This window comes from Symphalangus syndactylus, chromosome 6 (genome assembly GCF_028878055.3).
Source record: "Symphalangus syndactylus isolate Jambi chromosome 6, NHGRI_mSymSyn1-v2.1_pri, whole genome shotgun sequence".
Taxonomy (NCBI): Eukaryota; Metazoa; Chordata; class Mammalia; order Primates; family Hylobatidae; genus Symphalangus; species Symphalangus syndactylus.
The window spans coordinates 60,430,614-60,457,541 of NC_072428.2; the positions used below are offsets into that span (position 1 = coordinate 60,430,614).

At 39.4% G+C, this 26,928-nt stretch overlaps 1 protein-coding gene across 1 annotated transcript in view; it reads right to left on the reverse strand.

Moving 5' to 3' along the window:
• The window catches only part of TENM4 (teneurin transmembrane protein 4), a 3,069,169-nt gene that overhangs the window by 1,065,770 nt on the left and 1,976,471 nt on the right, over nt 1-26,928 (reverse strand). Inside the window, exon 6 of the mRNA XM_063641401.1 lies at nt 5,983-6,044. The gene's annotated coding sequence lies outside the window, so the exon portion shown is untranslated. The remainder of the gene's footprint in view (nt 1-5,982; nt 6,045-26,928) is intronic.

Here is a 26,928-nt window from a genome sequence, read left to right on the forward strand (position 1 = left end):
TCAATCCAGTAGGAAAACAAACATTTTTTCCAAAATGTGGTTATTGTGGTAAAATACGTATAAAAAAATTACCATCTTAACCACCTAAAGTTGACTATTTGATGGCATTACATATATTTATATTGCTGTGCAACCATTACTGACATCTTTCTCCATAACTGTTCATCTTATAAAACTAAAAATCTGTATACATTAAATCATAACTCCCCATCCCCTCCCCTAGGCCTTGGCAACCACTGTTCTACTTTCTGTCTCTACGATTTTGATTATTCCAAGTTCCTCATATAAGTGGTATCATATAGTATTTGTCATTTTGTGACTGGTTTGTGTTACTTGGCATAATGTCATCAAGGTTCATCTATGTTGTAGCATACATCAGAACTTCATTTCTTTTTCAATAAAGCTGAATAACATTTCATTATACATATATACCACATTTTGCTTATCCATTCTTCTGTCTTTGGACACTGTGTTGCTTCCATATTTTAATTATTGTAATAATGCTGATAATAAACATGGATGTACAAATATCTCTTTGAGACCCAGATTTTAATTATTTTGAGTATATACTCAGAAGTTGAATTTTGGATCATATAGTAATTCTGTTTGAATTTAAAAAAAAAGAACTTCCACAGTGTTTACCACAGGGGTGTTACCATTTTACATTCCCACCAATAGTGAACGGGGTTCCAATTCTTCCACATCCTCCCCAATTTGTTATTTTTAGGGCTTTTTGTTAACAGTCAAAAAATTTGTTATTTTTTAACAAATATGCCACAACTCAATATCTGCACCAAAAACAAAAATAAAAAATCATAACAATCAATCTGTACCCAATATACAAAATTAATTTGAATAAACCATTTAACTCTCTCTCTCAGTAGTCTTGTTCATTCCCACTAGGGAAGCTGAGAACCCCTGCAAGATTATACTATGTAAATGGTAAAGTCAGGCTTTGAAGCCAGATTTCTCTGTCTTCTGTACCTGTGCTGTTTGATGACTTTTGTTTCATCCTTGAGTTCTATCTCATCATCTTTTTCATCATTGAACCACCAGGAACCCTGTAAATACTGGTTGAACAGAGGATTGAATGGCTTCTAGAACTCCCTGCTGCCTGCACACAATCCTTTCCACAAAATGCAGCACACCCCTAGTAATCAATCTGTGGTCTCCTTCTCTATGGAACTTGGCTTTAAAGTCTCATGTTTAGAAGGCATAACCAAATTATGAGAGAGAGAGAGAAAAAGAAGATCATTAAAAGCCTGCGCACTGGAATAAGGGCCATTTGTACCTAAAGAGCTAGTGACATATGAATTAAGAATAAAATTTTAAAAATTGGTTCAAAATCAACATAATATTTCCTCTGATTCCATTTAGAGACCATTTAAAATATTCAGTTTGCTTATCTTTAAAATTAAGAGGCAAAGAGTGGGGTCATCAACTTCTATCTAAAGTACAGTACAATTATTGATGAAAGAGGGCCTGAAGGAGGCTGGGCAGTACTGGAAGACAAAATGGGGGAAAAAATGTGGAAGGAAGATTGGGGAAAGAGGAAGCAAATGCAGAGGGCAAGACAGTAAGGGAACATTCTCCTTGTTACACAATGCACAGAACCTGCCACGGTTTTAAAGTGTCTAGATAGAAGGACTCTGTCCTGGAAAGTCTTGCCTTCCCCTTGGGGTTGGGATTTCTAATGCTCCCAAGGTGAACCATTTCCCAAGACTATGATGTTCTGCTTTTAAAATCTAGCCTCAGGGTAGAGAAAGGCCTTTGTTGCATAGTGGAGAGCCTCTGAGCTCTCAAAATAACATTGCCAAGCACTGAGAAAAACACCAAAGGAATAGAATGAGAAAAATAGAGGCACCCAAGTCACTGTGATATTCATTAAAAACAGATTTCTGACCCTACAAGAGTTAAACTTGAGCCCCACAGGGCTGGTGCACAACCAAGGACTCCCTGCCTGGCTTCCTGCCTTCTCAGTTTAAGGCCTGCCTCCTTACTGCTTCTATTTACTTTATTTCTTGCCAGTAGGTCTGTCTGCAAGAGTCCTTGTCACCTTCCCAGCTGAGGTCCCCTAACCCCTTCTTCGGTTTCCTTGGGTAACTTATACTCAGTTTGTTTCTTCGTTTTCCAATGTGAGGAAAATGATACTTCCACAGTCTTCAGCTGCTTGTGTTGATGGACATAAGGACTTCATAGTCACTTGCTCAGATGGAAGTATTTTATGATTTGGTTTGTGACTCTTATCCATTCATGGATTTTATCAACCAAGTCAGGACACTTTTAGAGCTGGACAGAGTCCTGTTCATAATTACATGGAAACAAGAGTTGTACATGGACTGTCCCGGGATAAAGGTATGGTCATCCCAGTGACAGACTCACAGTAAAGAGATACTACCATTCTAAGCAATCGTATTATACCTTGTAATGAAAATTATCACACAGACAGTAACAATTCTATTTTCTCTCAGAAAGATAAACAGGGAGTGAGGGACACATGTACAACTATTCAGGAGAGTGAGAGGGAGAAAGGAAATCAAAGAGGATAAGGATGAGAACAAAAGAGAGGAAGAGACTTAGGTGATACCTCTGAAGGTACTAGAGTGAATGTTGATAGCTTAGGTCCATTTTTATGTTTATACAGGAGATACTGTTCCTTTGAAATGTTAACTGCTCTATTTCCTTAATTCTAAGAGAAACACCTTTTCACATTTTAATTATTCTGAAATCAGAATGTATATTACAAGGGATGTCAGAAAATAACTCTTTAGCTCCTAGGAAGAGGAATAATTTGTGACAGAGTTGTTATTGCCTATACATGTATCAACTTGGCAATGCACAGGAGGTAGATCTGTTCAGACTAACAGCTGAGTTGATATATTTGCATTGGTAGCACCATATGTGGTTAAATTTTACATTAAATCTAGATTTATAATAACTGCTCAAAATGGCTTCAGCAAGACTGCATTGTGATGTCACACTATAGCAAAAATTTAATTCCTGCAGAGGACAACCGGCACATTCCAAGCAATGCAATTAAAGGCATTGGAAAGCACCAAGTACCTTCAAGTGCTTCATAGAATTTTCAAGTCTAGTAAAGGTAGATGTGGATAAGCAATGTTTCAAGAACTACACCTTAGGTGCCTATGATATCTGGTAGAAAGTTAGGCTGAAACAGAAATTTTTTAATCTCTAGAGATAACTAGTTTAATTAAGGGAATAACAAAAAGGAGCCATGAGTTTAACCATATAGCTAATCTAGATCAAATTGTGGTCTTCCTCTATTTGTCTTGAAATTGCACTGTCAATTGCAAAGGTGTGAAAGAGGACAAGAGATGTAAATTAGGCTCAGCCCCTGATGCAATGCCTAACTGCAGATGGCCAAAAGGGATTCCAAAGAATTCCAAGTATTAAGAAGGATTAGATTCAAATTTTGATCATGACACTTAAAATAAATGGTGGGTATATTGGTAAATTAATATTGTAGAGCAGGATTTTTTTAGCTAATTTTCACATTTATTTCACCCTCTTACCTGCCAATGACTGCTCCACCATTATTGAATTAATGGTCTGTTTCATAATTGACTTTGTTTTAAAGTTAAGGAAGTAGAATACTTGTCAGCCCACAACTTCCTTAATATTCATCTTTGGAGGCTCCACCATCAAATGAATAACCCAATTTTCCTACCCTGATGGGCAAAGGTCATAACTAGATCACTATATTTTCCAGAACTGAAACAGAAAACCAGATTTCTGATTTAAATTGGTTAAACTGTCAAAGAATCAGGTTTAGCACTAAGGAGAAAGATTTGTACTTCTGATATTATTATACATTTTAATACAGATACTAGTAGCTCAATTCCTGAATTAAGAAAAATGTAGAATGTGATACTGATACCACTAAAGGATAATATAAAATTATTTAATTGTGATAGCACTCATGTCACATCAATGCAGAAATTTGAAAAATTAACCAGATATGAATTATGAAGTAGCTATTAGAATATTTAACATTAAAGGTGAATACCAGATGAGAAAATGTATTTTTTTTAAAAATCCAGAATTAGAAACTTTAGCCTCAACATAAAATGAAACATTCATTGACTGTGCTTCTTAGATTACTTCTTTTAGATTTTAAGTGCCTCACTTTGGAAAGCTAGAATTTACTAGACAATTCAAAAAGCTAAGGAAAAAAGAGCAAACCACATCAGCTAAAAGGGTAATCACTTGTGTGCTGAGAACACTATTTTCTTTCTATTTTTAAGAGTATTGGTAGAAATATTTTTGTTCAGATTACAGACAAATCATTCTATCTCACTTACCAAAAAGTAAAAACTGATTTCAAATGAGGAAATAAAATATTATTTCCCCGTTACATACATAATTGTACTGACCACTTATTTGCTGCTCTGTTCTATAGTAGTGTTTGCAATTGAACCAGATTAAACAGTATGGTAAGGGTGTAAATAATTTCCTGCAGGTGTGCTGAGGAACACAACTAAAATATTCCTTGCAACTTATTTCAGGTGGCATTTTGGGATTTTAAGATGTGCACAATATGTTTTTCAAAGGTAATTGAAATTCTGATTTTGTTTTTTATACTGTTAAAAAATGAAAAGGATTTGAGTATACCAATGTTTTCAACAATGTGCCGACAATCCAAAAGTGATTACATTGTACTTGGATGGGAGAAATAGAAATGGAATTGGCTTAGAAACAAAAATAAAAATAATAAAGAATTTGATATGTGATAATGGGAATGTGGGAAGGGATGGAGTAATATGTGGAGAGGTTGCTGGAGCAGATATACAGACATTATGTTCTCAACCAAAATCACAAGGTTTGTTACTCCAAATGTAACAGTGGAAACAATAGGATAGAAAATCATGGCTGCCTCAGAAAAATCCAAAAATTGTCCTTCCAAGAGTGTATAAAGAGGTAGTAAAACATTGACAAAGGTGTTCGTATGGGGAAAACCATAAATAAGAAACCAATTACTGTAAAGTGAATTATATTTTTTGGACTTGTTTCTGTTTTCCCCAAATTATTGCTAGTGGTACAAGGCAAAATGTGTGGGTATGAAAAAAATGTGTTATGTTAACTGTGCCTTCTGAGTACATTTATTATTTCCAATCTGCATTTATGCATCCAGAAATATGTTGTGCTAAAAACAAGAAACAACTCAGTCTCCAGAATCAACTCCTTTTTTTTATAGAAACAAAAAACAAGCTTCTTATCATACAACTCTAGGTACTGTGCCTCCCAATAAACAAAACTCCAAATCGACCTTTCCCTCACACAAAAAAGAACAATATCCCATACAAAAACAACAAAACATGCTCTGAAGAAGACGCTAGAATAGATAACATGTCTGGAAATGTATTCCATTCTTCCATTAGAATGTGGCTTATGTGAAGGTCAGAAATCTTTTCAGAAAGTTTTAAAATATCTCGTTTAATGTCTGCCCTTTGATTTATTTTCCAATCTAGGGTAAGCTTTTCATCTTGTCACCAACATTTCAATAACATATCAAACCAAAGGAGTTACAGAAGCAAAATTTCATTATTGAATATCAGGCATATTTGCAATGTGAATAAATGATCAATTTTTGAACAAGATAAAAAAGTGATTTTTTTTCAGATATATTTGTCACTTTGTAACAGGATTCCTTCAAACACAAAAGCTTTCCAGGGGATTTAAATTTTATATATGCTTCATGAACATTTGGTTTATACACAACTCTTCCACAATGCAACTGTGGCCCAAGGGAAGCATACCTCTAAATGTGTATGTTATAACTATATATCCAGAGTAATATACTAGGTACAGGTGTGGGCAGAACTCTGAAAACTTTGGGATAGATTTGAGAATTATGAATAAAAATGACCCAAGAATAGAGAAAATTAATCAAATCAAGCTTTCACCATAACTTTGCTCATGACAAAAGGTGACAAATGAGAAGTGAAGAACCATATAACTCACCAATATAACCAATGTTTGTCACCAGAGACCCATGACAAATCCAAGCTCCATTGAACATTGATCTATAAAGAGAAGGAAGAAAAGAGTCATCACTTTTGTGAAGATGGAAATATCTGTGTGCAAGGAGTACAGTTTGGACACATTCTGATAGAACCATATTTCAAGGCAGGCTTGGGTATAGGGTACAGAGAGAAAGAGTGTGTATTACAATTGCCTTGCTTTTACTTCTTCAGCTACAACTTCATACATATATTATACAGGTATCTTTTCTGGTGAGTTGAGACCAATACTAGCCCTCAGCAAAAGTAACTAATAAAAGTTTAATGAAAACCCTCTATTGGAATATTAAATACCTTTTTTTCTCCCTGTTCTTTCTAAAAAGCACATCTCATCAAATTACTTCTTTGCTTGAAGAGGCTTCCCACTTTGAGGGTCAGGGCAAGACATCTTAACAGGATTTATAATGCTCTTCAGGACCCGATCCCAGCTTCCTTTCCATCCCAACTTGGTGTCTTCACTCAGACATACTAATTCATTTGCATCTCTAGAAATTCACACATTTGCCATCAGCCATAGGCCTGTGAGTATGAGGATCTCTCTGCGTAGAAAAACATGCCTACCCTGTTCTCACAAAAATATCTTGCCGCCTGACTTTGTTCATGCTCAAGATTCACGCAATTATCGTCTCCTCTAGAAATCTCCTTTGGCAACCAAATGCTCACTCAAGTGCACACCCACCAGACTCTTGCAGCATCTAATTTCTAATTTTACCTAGCATTTAGAAGTTTGGTTGTGACAGCTTACTAAATGGTGTCAGGTTATTGTTTGATATTTTTATATATCTTATTGTTTTAATTTTCAGTAACTAGTAGAGTTTCTGACTTATAGTAAGTGCTCAATAAATGTCTGATGCATAACTATATGGACTGAGTGAATCAGCATAACACAGGACAAATGAATAATTTAGTCATGATCAAGCATTTTTATGACAGGGACCTAGCTAAATTCATTACAAATAACTGCTATGCATTTTTTGGCCCAGAGTCTGTCTTCTTGTGATGTAAACTGCTTGTCTTAATTCTCTAAACCCATTCCATTCTCAAGATTGTTTATTCTTCAGTCTTCTAGCTTGAGTTTCTGGTGTTTAATTATCAAAAATTATTTTGCTAGATAAGACCTGTTTGAGCTGGCTTTCTTGAACTTGACTCTTAACTCATGTTAGGAGTCTGCCATAAACAACTGTAAAAGAAACCATGAAAGTAATCCCATTTATAATAGCTGGAAATAAAATAAAATACCTAGAAATAAACTTTTAAAAAGTGAAACATTTCAATAATAAATACTAAAATACTATAATTCATTGATAAAAGAAATTGAAGAGGATACAAAACGTGAAAAGATATTCCATGTTCATGGATTTGGAGAATCAATATTGTAAAAATGCTCATACTACCCAAAGCAATCTACAGATTCAGTACAACCCCTATAAAAATATTAATTATGTTCTTCACAGAAATAGGAAAAAATATCCTAAGATTTATATAAAACCAAAAAAGGGCCAGGATGGCCAAAGAAATGCCGAGCAAAAAGAATGCTGGAGGCATCACACTACCTGACTTCAAAATAAATTACAAGGTATGTAATCAAAACAGCATGGTATTGGCATAAAAACGAATACATGTATACCAATGAAACAGAAGACAGAACCCAGAAAGAAATATACTCATTTCAAGTCAACTCTTTTTGACAAAGATGTCAAGAATGTGCACTGAAGAAAGGACAGTCTCTTCAATAAATGGTGCTAGGAAAACTGGATATCCATACAGAGAAGAACAAAACTAGACCTCTATCAGAAAACAGCCTAAAAAGGCAAATCTAAGAGTTATTGGTCTTAAAGAGGAGGTAGAGAGACAGGAGTAGAAAGTTTACTCAAAGGGATAATAACAGAGAACTTCCCAAGGTTATAGAACACCAAGTGGATTTAACCCAGAGAAGACTATCTCAAGGTATTTAACAATCAAACTTCCAAAGGTCAATGATCGAGAAAGAATTGGAAAAGACACAAGAGAAAAGAAACAAGTAACATATAATGGAGCTCCAATATGTTGGCAGCAGGCTTTTCAGGGGACACCTTACAGACCAGGGGAGACTGACATGACATATTTAAAGTGCTGAAGGAAAATAAAATCTTTTATTCTAGAAAAGTATATGCAGAAAAGATATCCTTTAAACATGAAGGAGAAATAAAGACTTTCCCAGACAAACAAAAGCTGAGGAATTTCATTAATACCAGACCTGTCCTACAAGATAATACTAAAGGGAGTTCTTCAATTTGAAAGAAAAGAATGTTGATGAATAACAAGAAATTATCTGAAGGTTCAAAAATCACTGGTAATAGTAAGTACACAGAAAAACAGAATAGGAGCCAAGATGGCCGAATAGGAAAAGCTCCGGTCTACAGCTCCCACCTTGAGCGACACAGAAGATGGGTGATTTCTGCATTTCTGTTTGAGGTACCGGGTTCATCTCACTAGGGAGTGCCAAACAGTGGGTGCAGGACAGTCATGCAGCACACTGTGTGCAAGCCAAAGCAGGGCGAGGCATTGCCTCACTCTGGAAGCACAAGGGGTCAGGGAGTTCCCTTTCCTACTCAAAGAAAGGGGTAACAGACAGCACCTGGAAAATTGGGTCAGTCTCACCCTAATACTGCGCTTTTACAACGGGCTTGGAAAACGGCACACCAGGAGATTGTGTCCCACACCAGGCTTGGAGGGTCCTATGCCCATGGAGTCTCATTGATTGCTAGCACAGCAGTCTGAGATCAAACTGCAAGGCAGCAGCGAGGCTGGGGGAGGGGCGCCCGCCATTGCCCAGGCTTGCTTAGGTAAACAAAGCAGCCAGGAAGCTCGAACTGGGTGGAGCCCACCACAGCTCAAGGAGGCCTGCCTGCCTCTGTAGGCTCCACCTCTGGGGGCAGGGCACAGACAAACAAAAATTCAGCAGGAACCTCTGCAGACTTAAATGTCCCTGTCTGACTGCCAGCCTTGAAGACAGTAGTGGTTCTCCCAGCACGCAGCTGGAGATCTGAGAACAGACAGGCTGCCTCCTAAAGTGGGTCCCTCACCCCCGAGCAGCCTAACTGGGAGGCACCCCCCAAGTAGGGACAGACTGACACCTCACTCGGCCGGGTACTCCTCTGAGACAAAACTTCCAGAGGAACTATCAGACAGCTGAATTTGTGGTCTCACGAAAATCTTCTGTTCTGCAGCCACCGCTGCTGACACCCAGCCAAACAGGGTCTGGAGTGGACCTCTAGTAAACTCCAACAGACCTGCAGCTGAGGGTCCTGTCTGGTAGAAGGAAAACTAACAAACAGAAAGGACATCCACACCAAAAACCCATCTGTACATCACCATCATCAAAGACCAAAAGTAGATAAAACCACAAAGATGGGGAAAAAACAGAGTAGAAAAACTGGAAACTCTGAAAAGCAGAGCACCTCTCCTCCTCCAAAGGAATGCAGCTCCTCACCAGCAATGGAACAAAGCTGGACGGAGAATGAATTTGACGAGTTGAGAGAAGAAGGCTTCAGACGATGAAACTACTCCGAGCTACGGGAGGAAATTCAAAACAATAGCAAAGAAGTTAAAAACTTTGAAAAAAAATTAGACGAATGGATAACTAGAATAACCAATGGAGAGAAGGGCTTAAAGGAGCTGATGGAGCTGAAAGCCAAGTTTCGAGAACTACGCAAAGACTGCAGAAGCCTCAGGAGCCGATGCGATCAACTGGAAGAAAGGGTATCAGTGATGGAAGATGAAATGAATGAAATGAAGTGAGAAGGGAAGTTTAGAGAAAAAAGAATAAAAAAGAACGAACAAAGCCTCCAAGAAATTTGGGACTATGTGAAAAGACCAAACCTACATCTGATTGGTGTACCTGAAAATGATGGGGAGAATGGAACCAAGTTGGAAAACACTCTGCAAGATATCATCCAGGAGAACTTTCCCAATCTAGCAAGGCAAGCCAACATTCAGATTCAGGAAATACAGAGAATGCCACAAAGATACTCCTCGAGAAGAGCAACTCCAAGACACATAATTGTTAGATTCACCAAAGTTGAAATGAAGGAAAAAATGTTAAGGGCAGCCAGAGAGAAAGGTAGGGTTACCCACAAAGGGAAGCCCATCAGACTAACAGCTGATCTCTGGGCAGAAAATCTACAAGCCAGAAGAGAGTGGGGTCTGATATTCAACATTCTTAAAGAAAAGAATTTTCAACCCAGATTTTCATATCCAGCAAAACTAAGCTTCATAAGTGGAGGAGAAATAAAATACTTTACAGACAGGCAAATGCTGAGTGATTTTGTCACCACCAGGCCTGCCCTAAAAGAGCTCCTGAAGGAAGCACTAAACATGGAAAGGAACAACCGGTACCAGCCCCTGAAAAAACATGCCAAATTTAAAGACCATCGAGGCTAGGAAGAAACTGCATCAACTAACAAGCCAAATAACCAGCTAACATCATAATGACAGGACAAAATTCAGACATAACAATATTAACCTTAAATGTAAATGGGATAAATTCTCCGATTAAAAGATACAGACTGGCAAATTGGATAAAGAGTCAAGACCCATCAGTGTGCTGTATTCAGGAAACCCATCTTATGTGCAGAGACACACATAGATTCAAAATAAAGGGATGGAGGAAGATCTACCAAGCAAATGGAAGACAAAAAAAGGCAGGGGTTGCAATCCTAGTCTTGCATAAAACAGACTTTAAACCAACAAAGATCAAAAGAGACAAAGAAGGCCATTACATAATGGTGAAGGGATCAATTCAACAAGAAGAGCTAACTACCCTAAATATATATTCACCCAACACAGGAGCACCCAGATTCATAAAGCAAGTCCTGAGTGACCTACAAAGGGACTTAAACTCCCACACAATAATAATGGGAGAGTTTAACACCCCACTGTCAATATTAGACAGATCAATGAGACAGAAAGTTAACAAGGATATCCAGGAATTGAACTCAGCTCTGCACAAAGTGGACCTAATAGACATCTACAGAACTCTCCACCCCAAATCAACAGAATATACATTTTTTTCAGCACCACACCACACCTATTCCAAAATTGACCACATAGTTGGAAGTAAAGCTCTTCTCAGCAAATGTAAAAAACAGAAATTATAACAAACTGTCTCTCAGACCACAGTGCAATCAAACTAGAACTCAGTATTAAGAAACTCACTCAAAACTGCTCAACTACATGGAAACTGAACAACCTGCTCCTGAATGACTACTGGGTACATAATGAAATGAAGGCAGAAATAAAGATGTTCTTTGAAACCAATGAGAACAAAGACACAACATACCAGAATCTCTGGGACACATTCAAAGCAGTGTGTAGAGGGAAATTTATAGCACTAAATGCCCACAAGAGAAAGCAGGAAAGATCCAAGATTGACACCCTAACATCACAATTAAAAGAGCTAGAAAAGCAAGAGCAAACACATTCAAAAGCTAGCAGAAGGCTAGAAATAACTAAAATCAGAGCAGAACTGAAGGAAATAGAGACAATAAAACCCTTCAAAAAATTAATGAATCCGGGAGCTGGTTTTTTGAAAAGATCAACAAAATTGATAGACCGCTAGCAAGACTAATAAAGAAGAAAAGAGAGAAGAATCAAATAGATGCAATACAAAATGAAAAAGGGGATATCACCACCTATCCCACAGAAATACAATCTACCATCAGAGAATACTACAAACACCTCTATGCAAATAAACTAGAAAATCTAGAAAAAATGGATAAATTCCTTGACACATACACCCTCCCAAGACTAAACCAGGAAGAAGTTGAATCTCTGAACAGATCAATAACAGGTTCTGAAATTGTGGCAATAATCAATAGCTTACCAACCAAAAAGAGTCCAGGACCTGATGGATTCACAGCCGGATTCTACCAGAGGTATAAGGAGGAACTGGTACCATTCCTTCTGAAACTATTCCAATCCATAGAAAAAGAGAGAATCCTCCCTAAAACATTTTATGAGGCCAGCATCGTCATGATACCAAAGCCTGGCAGAGACATAACCAAAAAAGAGAATTTCAGACCAATATCCTTGATGAACATTGATGCAAAAATCCTCAATAAAATACTGGCAAACCGAATCCAGCAGCACATCAAAAAGCTTATCCACCATGATCAAGTGGGCTTCATCCCTGGGATGCAAGTCTGGTTCAACATATGCAAATGAATAAATGTAATCCAGCATATAAACAGAACCAAAGACAAAAACCACATGATTATCTCAATAGATGCAGAAAAGGCCTTTGACAAAATTCAACAGCCCTTTATGCTAAAAACTCTCAATAAATTAGGTATTGATGGGGCGTATCTCAAAATAATAAAAGCTATCTATGACAAACCCACAGCCAATATCATATTGAGTGGGCAAAAACTGGAAGCATTCCCTTCGAAAACTGGCACAAGACAGGGATGCCCTCTCTCACCACTCCTATTCAACATAGTGCTGGAAGTTCTGGCCAGGGCAATCAGGCAGGAGAAGGAAATAAAGGATATTCAGTTAGGAAAAGAGGTAGTCAAATTGTCCCTGTTTGCAGATGACATGATTGTATATCTAGAAAACCCCATCGTCTCAGCCCAAAATCTCCTTAAGCTGATTAGCAACTTCAGCAAAGTCTCAGGATACATAATCAATGTACAAAAATCACAAGCATACTTGTACACCAATCACAGACAAACAGAGAGCCAAATCATGAGTGAACTACCATTCACAATTGCTTCAAAGCAAATAAAATACCTAGGAATCCAACTCACAAGGGATGTGAAGGAACTCTTCAAGGAGAACCACAAACCACTGGTCAATGAAATAAGAGAGGATACAAACAAATGGAAGAACATTCCATGTTCATGGATTGGAAGAATCAATATCATGAAAATGGCCATACTGCCCAAGGTAATTTATAGATTCAATGCCATCCCCATCAAGCTACCAATGACTTTCTTCACAGAACTGGAAAAACGACTTTCAATTTCATATGGAACCAAAAAAGAGCCCGCATCACCAAGTCAATCCTAAGCCAAAAGAACAAAGCTGGAGGCATCACGCTACCTGACTTCAAATTATACTACAAGGCTACAGTAACCAAAACAGCATGGTACTGTTACCACAACAGAGACATAGATCAATGGAACAGAACAGAGCCCTCAGAAATGATGCCGCGTATCTACAACTATCTGATCTTTGACAAACCTGACAAAAACAAGAAATGGGGAAAGGATTCCCTATTTAATAAATTGTGCTGGGAAAACTGGCTAGCCATATGTAGAAAGCTGAAACTGGATCCCTTCCTTACACCTTATAAAAAATTAATTCAAGATGGATTAAAGACTTAAATGTTAGACCTAAAACCATTAAAACCCTACAAGAAAACCTAGGCATTGCCATTCAGGACATAGGCATGGGCAAGGACTTCATGTCTAAAACACCAAAAGCAATGGCAAGAAAAGCCAAAATTGACAAATGGGATCTCATTAAACTAAAGAGCTTCTGCACAGCAAAAGAAACTACCATCAGAGTGAACAGGCAACCTACAAAATGGGAGAAAATTTTTGCAACCTACTCATCTGACAAAGGGCTAATATCCAGAATCTACAATGAACTCAAACAAATTTACAAGAAAAAAACAAACAACCCCATCAAAAAGTGGGCAAAGGACATGGACAGACACTTCTCAAAAGAAGACATTTATGCAGCCAAAAAGGACATGAAAAAATGCTCATCATCACTGGCCAGCAGAGAAATGCAAATGAAAACCACAGTGAGATACCATCTCACACCAGTTAGAATGGCCATCATTAAAAAGTCAGGAAACAACAGGTGCTGGAGAGGATGTGGAGAAATAGGAACACTTTTACACTGTTAGTGGGACTGTAAACTAGTTCAACCATTGTGGAAGTCAGTGTGGCGATTCCTCAGGGATCTAGAACTAGAAATACCATTTGACCCAGCCATCCCATTACTGGGTATATACCCAAAGGACTATAAATCATGCTGCTATAAAGACACATGCACATGTATGTTTATTGCGGCACTATTCACAATAGCAAAGACTTGGAACCAACCCAACTGTCCAACAACAATAGACTGGATTAAGAAAATGTGGCACATATACACCATGGTATACTATGCAGCCATAAAAAATGATGAGTTCATGTGCTTTGTAGGTAGATGGATGAAACTGGAAAACATCATTCTCAGTAAACTATCGCAAGGACAAAAAACCAAACACCGCATGTTCTCACTCATAGGTGGGAATTGAACAATGAGAACTCATGGACACAGGAAGGGGAACATCACACTCCGGGGACTGTTGTGGGGTGGGGGGAGGGGGGAGGGACAGCATTAGGAGATATACCTAATGCTAAATGACGAGTTAATGGGTGCAGCACACCAACATGGCACATGTATACATATGTAAGAAACCTGCACGTTGTGCACATGTACCCTAAAACCTAAAGTATAATAAAAAAAAACAACAAAAAAGAAAAAAGACTTCATATCTAGAACACAGCAAACTTTAAAAAAAGAAAAAAAAAGAAAAACAGAGAATATTTGATATGGTTTGGCTCTGTGTCCCCACCCAAGTCTCATCTTGAATTGTACTCGCATAATTCCCACATGTTATGAGAGGGACCCGGTGGGAGATCATTTGAACCATGGGGGAGGTTTCCCCCATACTGTTCTTGTGGTAATGAATAAGTCTCATGAGATCTGATGGGTTTATCAAGGGTTTCCGCTTTTGCATCTCCCTCATTTTCTCTTGCTGCCACCATGCAAGAAGTACATTTCACCTCCTGCCATGATTCTGAGGCCTCACTAGCCATGTGGAACTGTAAGTCCAATTAAACCTCTTTTTCTTCCCCTTCTTGGGTATGTCTTTATCAGCAGCATGAAAACGGCCTAATACAATATTATAACACTATAACTGTGGCATGTAAACAACTCACATCTTGAGGAGAAAGGCTAAAAGAGAAACCAATCAAAAATAATAACTACAAATTTTCAAGACATGCACAGTACAATAAAATATAAATAGAAACAAAAAAGCTAAAAATCAGGGGGACAAAGAGTTTATTAGTTTTCTCTTTGCTTTGTTAGTTTGTTTATTAGTTTGTTTATGCAGTCAGTGTTAAGTTGTCACGGTTTAAAATAATGTGTTATAAGATAGTATTTACAAGCCTCATGGTAACCTCAAATCAAAAAGCATACAATAGATATACAAAATATAAAAAGCAAGAAACTAAATCATATCACCAGAGAAAATCACCTTCACTAAATGGCAGACAGGAATAAAAGAAAGAAGAAAGAGAAGACCACGAAACAATCAAAAATAAATAACAAACGGCAGGAGACAGCCCTAATTATCAATAATAACACTGAATATAAATAGACTAAACTCTCCAATCAAAAGGCACAGAGTCCAAAAACAACAAAAGTCACAGAGTGGTGAATGGATAAGAAAACAAACTCAATGATCTGTTGCCTATGGGAAACATACTTCACCCATAAAGACAGAGACTGAAAATAAAGGGATGGAAAAAGAAAATGATATTCCATGCAAATAGAAAAAAAGAAAGAAATGCAGAAGCAATACAAAGAAATAGAGAAGCTATTTTTTCTTTTTGAGATGGAGTCTTGCTCTGCTGCCCAAGCTGGAGTACAGTGGTGTAATCTTGGCTTGCTGCAACCTCCGCCTCCCAGGTTCCAACTATTCTCCTGCCTCAGCCTCCCAAGTAGCTGACATTACAGGCGCACATCTCCATGCCCATGTAATTTTTGTATTTTTAGTAGAGAAGGGGTTTGACCTTGTTGGCCAGGCTTGTCTCGAACTCCTGACCTTGTGATCTGCCTGGCTTGGCCTCCCAAAATGTTGTGATTACAGGCGTGAGCCACCACACCCAGCCAGAAGCTCTACTTACAGCAGACAAAATAGATTTCAAGACAAAAACTATAAAAAGAGACAAAGAAGTTCAAAAGTATCAAATCAGCAAGAAGATAAAACGACTATAAATATATATGTACCCAACACTGGTGAACCAAAATATATAAAGCAAATATTATTAGAGCCGAAGGGAGATAGACCTCAATACAATAATAGCTAGAGACATCAATGCCCCACTTTAAGAACTGGACAGATCATCCAGACAAAATCAACAAACAAACATCAGACTTAATCTGCACTAAAGACTAAATGGATTTAATAGATATATTTACAGAACATTTCATCTGATGACTGCAGAATACACATTCTTCTCAGCACATGGATCATTCTCAAGGATACACCATATGTTAGGCTACAAAACTAGTGTTGAAAATTCAAAATAATTGAAAGTATTTCAAGTATCTTCTCTGACCACAATGGAATATAACTAGAAATCAGTAACAAGAGGAATTTTGGAGTTCTTGAGACCACCAAACCTCAGAGCTAAAAGGCACCTTAAAGGTCTTTATCCTCTGCTGTTCAGTCCTTCGTTTCTTTTTTTACAACATTCTCATCTCTGCAGACTCATACTGTGCATCTCTACTGATGGGGTACTTAATTTCCCCAGAGGCAGCACAGCTCTTATGTTGAAATTGATCAGCTAAGAGCTTCAATTCATTGGTCATAGTTCTTTCCCATGCGACCCTACAAGCCAGTATCCTCCCTTTTCTTCATAGCAACTCTAGAGCAATTTAATTCTTAACACGTAAATTCAGGGGTACGTGTGCAGGTTTATTATATAGGGAAATCCATGTCATTGGGGTTTGTTTATAGATTATTTCATTACTCAGGTATTATGTCTAGTATCCATTAGTTATTTTTCCTTATCCTCTCCCTCTTTCCACTTTCCACCCTTTGATAGGCCCCAGTTTCTATTTTTCCCCTTTGTGTTGTCATGTGTTCATAATTTAGCTCCCACTGATAAGTGAGCACATGCAGCATTTGGTTTTCTGTTCCTGCATTAGTTTGCTTAGGATAATAGCCTCCAGCTCCGTCCATGTTCCCACAAAAGACATGATATCATTCTTTTTTATGGTTGCATAGTGTTTTGTGGTGTATATGTGCCACATTTTCCTTACCCAGTCCACCATGGATATGCATTTAGGTTGGTTTCATGTCTTTGCTATTGTAAATAGTGCTAGAATGAACACACATGTGCATGTCTTTATAATAGAATGATTCATATTCCTTTGGGTATATACCCAGTAATGGGATTGCTGGGTCCCATGGCAGTTCTGTTTTTAGGTTTTTGAGGAATAGCCACATTGTTTTTCACAAAGATTGAACTAATTTACGCTTCTACTAACACTGTAAAAGTGTTCCTTTTTCTCCACAAGCTCGCCAGCACCTGCTTCTTTTTATTTTCTGACTTTTAAATAATAGCCATTCTGACTGATGTGAGATGGTATTTCATTGTGGTTTTGATTTGCATTTCTCTACTGATCAGTGATGTTGAGCTTCTTTTCGTATGCATGTATGTCTTCATTGGGAAAGTGCCTGTTCATGTCCTTTGCCCACTTTTTTATGGCGTTGTATCTTTCTTGTAAATTTAAGTTTCTTATAGATAGTAGTTTGATCTTTGAAGTTGCTGACCTTTGGATAGCCTTTTTTTTTCTTCTTTTATCCTATTTGGTGACCTTAAGGGTTTGATTGTGGTACAGGGTGGATTCAGACGACTAGCTTCATTTCTGGAAGATTTTCGGGGGCCAATGCTCAGCTCCTAGTTCCTGGACTGTGTGGTCTGAGAAACTTGTTTCGTGCCCCAACTTTGTCTTCTTGGCCAAGGTGCTCCCTGACCACTGGTCACTATTCTGATGTGTGGTGTCAGCCAAAGCATTTCATAGTGTGGTGGCAGTGGGATCCATCTCCATTTGCATGTGTGAGAAGCAGCAGTGGCAGCGCGGTGAGGTGCAGGCTCCTCAGCCACTGCAGGGTACTAGCGGGTGCTGGCGTGCCTGCTTCCGTGTAGGTTCACCACAGTGGCAGAGCCAGCTTGTGGGGTTGGGAGGCTCCTGCTGGCAACTATGCATGCAGTCACACTGGTGGTGGTGTCAGCAAAGGGGCAGAGCACTGTTAGGCACAGGTCTGGGTGCACTGTCTTTGTGCCACAGGCCATGGTGGTCTCTCATGGTGGGGAGGACCCACTGTTCTCTGAGCCTTGTTTTACTCCCATGGCAGTGTTGACACAAGGGCAGAGTGCTAACGTGGCTGTGGCTGGTTGCGGCTCGCTAGCTTCTTGCCCACCAAGGCTCTGACTGCAGTGGTGATCCAGTGGGGAGTGGGGGCAAAGTCTACTCCCATAACAGCAGTGGCAGGGCAGGGCATATGCACACTGGCTGGGTGAGAAAGCTAAAACCTGTCCATGCACATACATGCTAGAAAAGTGATGTGGATGGTTGCTGTGGGCCCCAGGGATGCTGCACTGTGGGAGGGAGCAGCTGGGCTGGTATTTGACCGTGGGGGCTGCCCTGCTAGATCTTTCTGTCTATCAGGGACAATCCTCCCATGTAGGAGCTATGATGTAGCCCCTAGGAGACCCAAAGCTGCCCTGCAAGCAGGTGCGGCAAGGTTGGGCCCCCAGAAGAGGCCAGTGGACCAAAGGGTGCTCAAGTTGGACTGACCCCATCTGGTAGGGAAGATTGCCCTACGGAGTTCAGGTCCATCAGTGTCTCTAGGGCTAATGTCTCCTATGGCTAATGTCTCCAAGTTGAGCCTAGGGAGATGGACCTTCCTGGTGGTGCTGTGCTACAGGTGCTCTTGCACCAAACCCTCTGGGCTCCACATCAACTATGTGCTTCCACTATGAGTTCTCTAGGCAGCTTTCTGCATCAATGAGTGGCCATGGTGGTCAAGGGGTCTCCTCTTGCTGGGATTCCAGAGGCAGGTGGTGAGAGCAGGTTGCTCTTGGCCAGTTCAACTCACCCATTCCCTAGGAGTTGTTTGGGGCCAGGAATGAGTCCTAGTGCATGGTAGCCTCCTTCAGGTTCTCAGCTTCCTCCCCCTTGAGACCAGCTCCTGTGTCCTCCCTCCATCCACTCTCAGTGCCTCCCTCTGAAGATCTGTTAGGAGTGAGCCAGTCATCTTGGTCCCTCAGTGGCAGCAGTTCCACTTGGCTGCATCTAGTCAGCCATCTTGCCCTCTCCCTCTAGAGCAATTTAAATCCCTGAGTTTTCTCCTTTTTCAGTTGAATATCCCCAGTTCCTACAGTTTATTATTTCTGAATCCCAGACCATCTTTTATGCCTTCTTTGAATAAACAGTTGATTCATGTTTCAAGTGTAGTTTGTTTCAAGGCAGAGTGGCACCATCATCTTCCTATTTTAGATGCTGTGCTTCTATGGAAGCACATGAGATGAATGTTAAATTAGGGTTAATTGTCCTCCCATTGATCACAGCTCTTTAACATCTCCTCCTCAGTCTGACCACATGTTACAGCTCTAACCTGTGATTGCATGTTGTTCTCTTTGCCACACACACTTAAATCCTTTATCTTTAAAAGCAAATAAAGTGCTTGACATTGGGCACTAGCTCTTTATTCTTCCTTCCGGTTGAACTTTTGCTGGCATTATTTATCTAATATTTTGTTTTCAGTTATGCTAAATGACATTACCAGACCAGAAATATAGAAAATAAAGAAAGAAAACAGGTCTGTTAGTCCTGAAGTAATTAGTATTAACATTTTGATACGTTTATTTCAGCCTTAGTTCATGTGTAAGTGTATGGGAGTGTGGAGTGAGCACGGTACTGTGTAAGTTCCATGTTTTTACATAGTTTTCAAAATTATAATTTTATATCACCTTATATTCTCTCTGGAAAACACATTGAATTCACGTGACCTTTGGTTTGATGTTGAATGTTTTGGTTATTTTCTTAATTCTCTTGTTTATAAACAATTGTTTATAAACAATGACACAATAAGATTGTTTTGTTTTTGTTTTCCCACAAGTCATTCTCATACTTAGGACTACTCCTTAGATTTGCTTCCCAGAAATCTGTTTCTCATAAATAGTTTAGGAGAAAAAGTTCTCAACTTTTTGGTTAAAAGATTGTAATATAATCACACATAAGCATATTTTAGAGATCACTAACTTCAGTCTCTCATTTGTAGGAATGTCACTTGACTAAGAACAAATAACAACAAAAGAACTCACCTACTTTCCTTCTAACTAAAGGATGTGTTTATTTTTTCCCCTTTCTAACACCACACTCCACAGAACTACTTATCTACATCTATTTAACAAGGCACACAACTTACAGGTGAGTACAGTGTATACCTTACAAATAGATAGTGATTAATAAAAATAAAAAGTAAAACAATTCAAGGACCTCTAAGAAAACAACAAATTATCCACTCAAGTATGTGTTTATAATTGAAAATATTTCCATCTCAATAATCTATATTGCTACAGGAAATAATGCGATAGGTGTAAATTTTTAGTACATGAAGGTTTCTATAGTGAAGATAGTCTTTACTTACAGTTCATGGAATTGTTCACTGTTTTCCAGTCTTCCCATATGAGACAGGCTTTTCCATTGCAAACCTACATTCTTTAATACACATAGCTTCCTGTATTATGTACAGGATTTGCCTCAACAGCCATAAAAAGACTCCTCCAATCACTGATGCCACTTTCAAAATACCAGGCACTAAAAATGCTTATCCAGTCCCCTCTTGGAGCAGGGCAGGTGCTACGTGTCACTCTCGCAGACAGTATCAATCCAATGCCATCTCCAAAATGTTAACATGGGAAATACTTCTTTCTCACATTTTTCTTCATTCTTACTCTTCTTTCCCACCATTTAGGAGGTATGATGAACACTGCTTTTCCCTTGAAGTTTACATATCATTTAACAAACAGTTCTCTCATTTTCACTGGGTGCCAGCTACCATGTTGGACATAAGAACACAGCTATGGACAGAAAGATGTGGCCCTGCCCTCATTCCACAACATTCTCACCCTGCCAAGTCCCCATGGTAGCTGCTGCAAATTGTCATTTTGGTCTTCAAGTTTCTGATTCTGGATTCACCCTTCTCATTGTCAGGAGACTTCTCAGAAAAAGGATGACTTAATTAGAAGAAAGTAGTGGACCTATTTCAGAGTCTGCTCAGTTTACAATGATCCCTCCTGCGCCCTGCTTCCATAGTATAGACCTATGGCCGCCTCTTTCAGCAAGAATACTTTCTTCCTGGCCACAGCTGCTTAGACTAGATGTTGTCATCATGTCCATTCAGAGTTCTTTCCCCAAAGTTTGGAAGTTAGACCAACAAAATTAGTATTTATTTATTTATTTTTAGATGATTAGATTGTCATAGAAGCATTTGGGAGCTGGAAATAGTGCCTTTTTCCATGTGGATCAGAGACCAAAGAAAGCCAGCTCTCACAGGGAGAAGAATAAAGTGGCCACATAGAAAGAGGCAGAGATAAGAGTTGGAGAGTCCAGGTAGTTTTCTCATCCTCATCTGCATTTCTGACCTTATTTGTCATAAGATATATTTTTTCTTTCTTATAATAAGTCCCACTTTTTTTGCTTAACCTATCTCAGGCTGGTTCCTGTAACTTAAAATCAAGTGGCCTGCCTAATATGCTGGGGGTGCGGAGGTGGGCAAAAAGGGAAGATGTGCCACCTCAAGAAACCCAGGCATAATGGCCCCACAGAGAGAGGGTGGCAGAGTTCTTATGGGAAATGCTGCTACTTAGCAGTCATCAGGTGAGGGCGGTGTTCTTGACACCAGTCAAAAGAAAAAATGAAAGATAATCTAAATTCAGTGCTCTCGAAATTCAGAAGTTAGCAGAAAGGGTCTTTCTAATCAGAGAGCATGAGAAAGGGCCTTGGAGATAATAATTTAAAGAAAAAATACAAGTAAATGTTAGGTATATGATAGAAGATTGAACACCGGCTTTGCATTTGAAGTAATGAGACCAATTATTTTTGCAGAAAGAACAGAATTTGAACATAAAAATCATTTTTGTCTTATTAAAATGATAACCTAAAAAGCCAGGGTTCTTATTCCCAAAATGCTCTGTAAGCCAATCCCAAAATGATAGAGCACATGTTGAACAGCTAAAGAAAACATCACACAGACTTGTCTGTGTGACATTAGGAAAGTCACCAAATTTCTACAGGCCTTAATTCATCTGAAAAATGTGGCAGCGTATACACAATTCAGAAGACTGCGGTGAGAATCAGTGTCACAGGAGCTGGTATAAAATCTGACAACACATTAGCTCTCTTTATCTTTGACTTCTGGTGATACACTTACATTTTTAGTCAAGCCAAAAGGCATTTGGAAAAAAGTTTAGTAAATACGGTCAAGATGAGAAATAGTGTTTAAACAAGGTAGCACTGTCTAACAAGTGTTTATTTAGCATCTACTGTTTTCTGAGTATAATGACAAACTGTAGGGTAATGAGGAAGATTCTCAAGCATGATTCAGGCTGTGATCCTGGAGTTGGTGCTCAAACCCCAGTCCAGAAGACTCTTAAACTTTGGCACACTGAGGATGGTAGAGTCCTACATTGGGATAGGGACTCAAGTCTGTGGGGTTAAAGAGTCGCCCATATTAACTTCATACCTGCTACTGAGTATAAGTTCTTATTTCTTAATCTTAATTGACACTGTGTATGAACACATGATATTGAGTAGAGCACAACTATTCTATACCAACTGGAAATGAGAAATTCTTATTCCTATGCATATGTCCTGAAATGGCAAAATGAATGAACAAACAAACATGCCCTCTTTTTTTTTTTTTGAGACAGAGTCTGGCACTGTCACCCAGGCTGGAATGCAGTGGTGTAATCTCGGCTCACTGCAACCTCCGCCTTTTGGGTTCAGGCGATTCTCCTGCCTCAGCCTCCTGAGTAGCTGAGATTACAGGCACCCACCACCACGCCTGGCTAATTTTTGTGTTTTAGTAGAGACAGGGTTTCACCATGTTTGCCAGGTGGGTTTCGAGCTCCTGACCTCAGGTGATTCATCCGCCTTGGCCTCCCAAAGTGCTGGGATTACAGGTGTGAGCCACTGCACCCAGCCCAAATAAGCCCTCTTTCAGAACACAGTGTTGTAATTGTCTGGCTACTTGTCTGAGGGCCCAGCTAGGCTGACTATAAACTTTGTAAGCTAAAGAACTTTGTGTCTAATCTGTTCCTGCCTGATTAAACTCCCAATTCTGAGCACACTGCCTGATATACAATAGGTGCCATAGGAAAGAAGGAAAATGAAAGAAGAAAGGAATGAAGACAGGAAAGAAGGAAGGCAGGCAGGAAGAAAAACATCTACGAAATCAAGGTATGGATTGAATGATCTTTGAGGATTTTCTATCATCGACACTCTAAGATTCTGTAAATCTATTTCTAGAAGACGTATAGTGGCAAAGGACCTCCTAGACTTTTAACCTGGCACACCTGCTGGGACAGTGACACACAGAGGCCAGTGCTTTTTCTAACCCACCAGCTAAGAAACTAAACATTTTCCCCAGGGAGCTAAATTCAGAGAAGCCCTAGTTGTGAGCTGAAGCAGAAAAGACAAGGACTCAACTGCAGAGGTCCAAGTCCACTATGGCAACTGAATAGATACAACCCCAGGGTGGGAGTCAAGGCCTGTGAGGAAAAAGCTCATGGGCAACAAAATTCCCAGGGCAAAGGCACCATCTTCCACCCACATATCTACCCACAAAGGTAGGTGAGCACACTTAACTTGTTGGACTGATTTAACTTTGTGGTGGATAGAAAAGAGAGATTGGTGATCGAGGTTCTAGGATGCAACTTTGATACTGATTCTCTGCAAAATATGATTCTCTGATTCATTTATTTACATATATTCACCTCCTTATTCAACCAGTGTTTACTGATTGGGAAAGCCAAGTTATATGAGAGGACATAGAGGGAACCACCATTCTGGTCTTAGAGAATTTAGGGAGGCAACATAAAATGTTAGGAGGCAACAGAAAGGATGAAAGAACTGATGAGCGTGAGTTGGCCAGCTGAAGAGTAGGACAAAGGAAATTCCAGTTGCAAACATCTGGCCATTAGAGGGAACATGGTGTATTTGGAGAAACTACAAGGAATTCAGTATGGCTGTGGTATGAGCGAAGAAGGGAAAGACTAGAGGTGAGGCTGGTATCTGGAAATGGCCAGGCTTGAAGTGTTTTGCAAACCATGCTAATCAGTGTGTACTTTTTCTGTAGGGCAGTAGAAACCACAGAAGAAAGCCAGGAAACCAGTCAGACAGATGGCTGCTGAAACAATTCAAGAGAGACATGATGATCTACTATAATGGCTGTGGGAAACAGATAGAAGTGAGCAAATTAAGAGATAATTAGGAGGCAGGAATTTTCAATATATCTTTGTTTTAAAGATGCAGACCATAAGGTTCTCTGCAGTTTGGATCCCTCCTTACAGGACTGGGTGTAAACTAAGTACTTAACAAAAGAGTCAGCGTACATTGGTGCTAACATATTGTCATCACTTCTGAATGTTGGTCAGGGTCTGGTCTTTATGGTGTGATATGAGCCAAATAACACAAGTAGCTTGGGCAGTATTTTTTATTTTTTAGTTTGTCAGCACCCAAGGTCAGAGATTCCATCTGCTTCACTTCCATGAAGCTATAAAACCACAATGCAGCTAATGTAACACAATAGAGCAAAGAATGACCCCAATTTCCTCATTGGTCTGAAGGCCCTGAGGTCAGCTCTTCTCAGGGCTCCCAGGGATCAAGCTTTAACAGACAGAGGGACCTCTGCACTTTGGTACCACCTCTGCCACATGCATGCCACAGTTAAATGTGCAATTTCAAGAGAAACAAAATTGAGTTCAGAAAGCGGTTGCTGAGGCTGCAGGTATTTGATCATGCTACTTGAGAATCTGCGGGTGGGCTAAAGGGTCATGGTAGACATGTACAGTCTTAGATTCTAGTTCAGTCTGTGTAATCTTGCAGCCCCAGAGATTCAGATTCCTGTCTTTGCCCCATCTCCTCGAAGTGTATATATTATCTGTTTTGTTTATCGTCTATCTCCTCACCACTCCCAATAGAATGTAAGCACCATGTAGGGAGAGATTTTTATTTTGTTACTGTAGCCACAATAATTGGAACACAGCAGGTGCTTAATTAATGTTTTTTGAATAATTAAATTAGCTGAATGAACTTGGGGTAAATTACTTCAGGTCAGACTTTGGGTTTATCCATATTTCAAATGGGACTGATTGTATGTTTTACTCTACCTTCAGGACTCTTTCAAAGCTATAATGAAAAAATAAAAGATCCCTAGCTGGATGTTCAGCTGTCATTGTTTATATTTTAGCTGGTTTATAGTGGCTATCTAGCTGGTCATTCATCCAGCCATCAATTCATCCATTCACTCATCATCTCTTTAGTTTAGCATCTGCTGTGTACCTTTGCAGAGCCTTTAACACCATTCCATACCGAGGATTATGCTAGATACCATATTCACCATCTCTAGTGTTTGTGTCAATTTTGCAAATTGATTACTATATTTTCTTTTTTTATAAATGAGAGAACTGAGGCTCAGCAACTTCACACAGATGTCAAGTAGTAAGGCATGAATTCACATTACAGGTGTGTCCAATTTCTTTTTTTCTTTCCTAGATGGACTCTTGCTCTGTCCCCCAAGCTGGAGTGCAGTGGCACGATCTTGGCTCACTGCAACCTCCGTCTTCTGGGTTCAAGAGGTTCTCCTGCCTCAGCCTCCCAAGTAGCTGAGACTACAGGCGCCTGCCATCACACCCAGATAATTTTTGTATTTATAGTAGAGATGAGGTGTCACCATGTTGGCTGGCTCGTACTCCTGACCTCAGGTGATCCCCCTGCCTCAGCCTCCCAAAGTGCTGGGATTATAGGCGTGCGCCACTGCACCAAGCTCAGGTGTATCCAATTTGCTTTTGACTCCCAGCTCTTCCGGTTCCTAATTGTAGTTTTCTCACCTAATCGTAGTTTTCTCACTAGGCACTAAAATGTCTACCTCACTGGCTCCTCTACTTGAGCCTGGCATAGACCCAGTAAATTTGGTGAAGCACTTAGATAACACCTCACACTTGCTGCTGTCACAGGTATTTCCATGGGGGTGCCTCACTGACGATCGTCGTGGCAAATCACACTCACTACCCTTTTTTGATTACCCTCATGTCATTCATTATTCATGGTTGTTTTAGCAGGAAAACCACATATGCTATTGCCCACTCCTGCTCATTGCTAGCGTAGAGTGGCATGTAGGTGTCCTGTCTCTGCGATTCTATTGCCTTCCCAGCTCTTTTCAGTCTCCTCTCCTGGGGAAACTCTCACTCCTGAATGCAGACACAGGCCCTCTCTGGGGAAGCTCCAGATGTCTCTTTATGGTTCCTCTCTAGTCCCCTCCTATTCAATTTCCTCAGAAAGCCTCTCCTAAAGAGTCATTTCAGTGAACAAAATAAAATTTGATGGTAGCAGTAAAAGTATTTCTCCATGTACTATTTTGTACAAATCTCAGAAAACAATACTAAATACTAAAAAGAATACAAATATTTCATTTCCCCCTACTGAATGTGGCATTTTGGGGCAGTTTCTTGCAATATTGGACATCGGGGCCTCGTCCAATTATGTAAAGTGGTGTTTTGATAGAGTGAGAAGATACACACAGGCCCCAATCCAAACCCTAGCTCCTTGTATTTTTACTTATATGTATTTGTTTGTTTGCCTGCTGTGTCACTATGTCTTGACCACAAGGTAATGCAACCTTGGCCACTGACATTCTCTTTATTTGCTTCTGTTTAATCATGGCAAAGGGAACGATATTTGAGCATTACAGTGACTACTCCCTTACTCAGCTCACAGAGGAGTAGAGGGCTAAGAAGTGAGTTGCCAAATGCCTGCAGTGAGC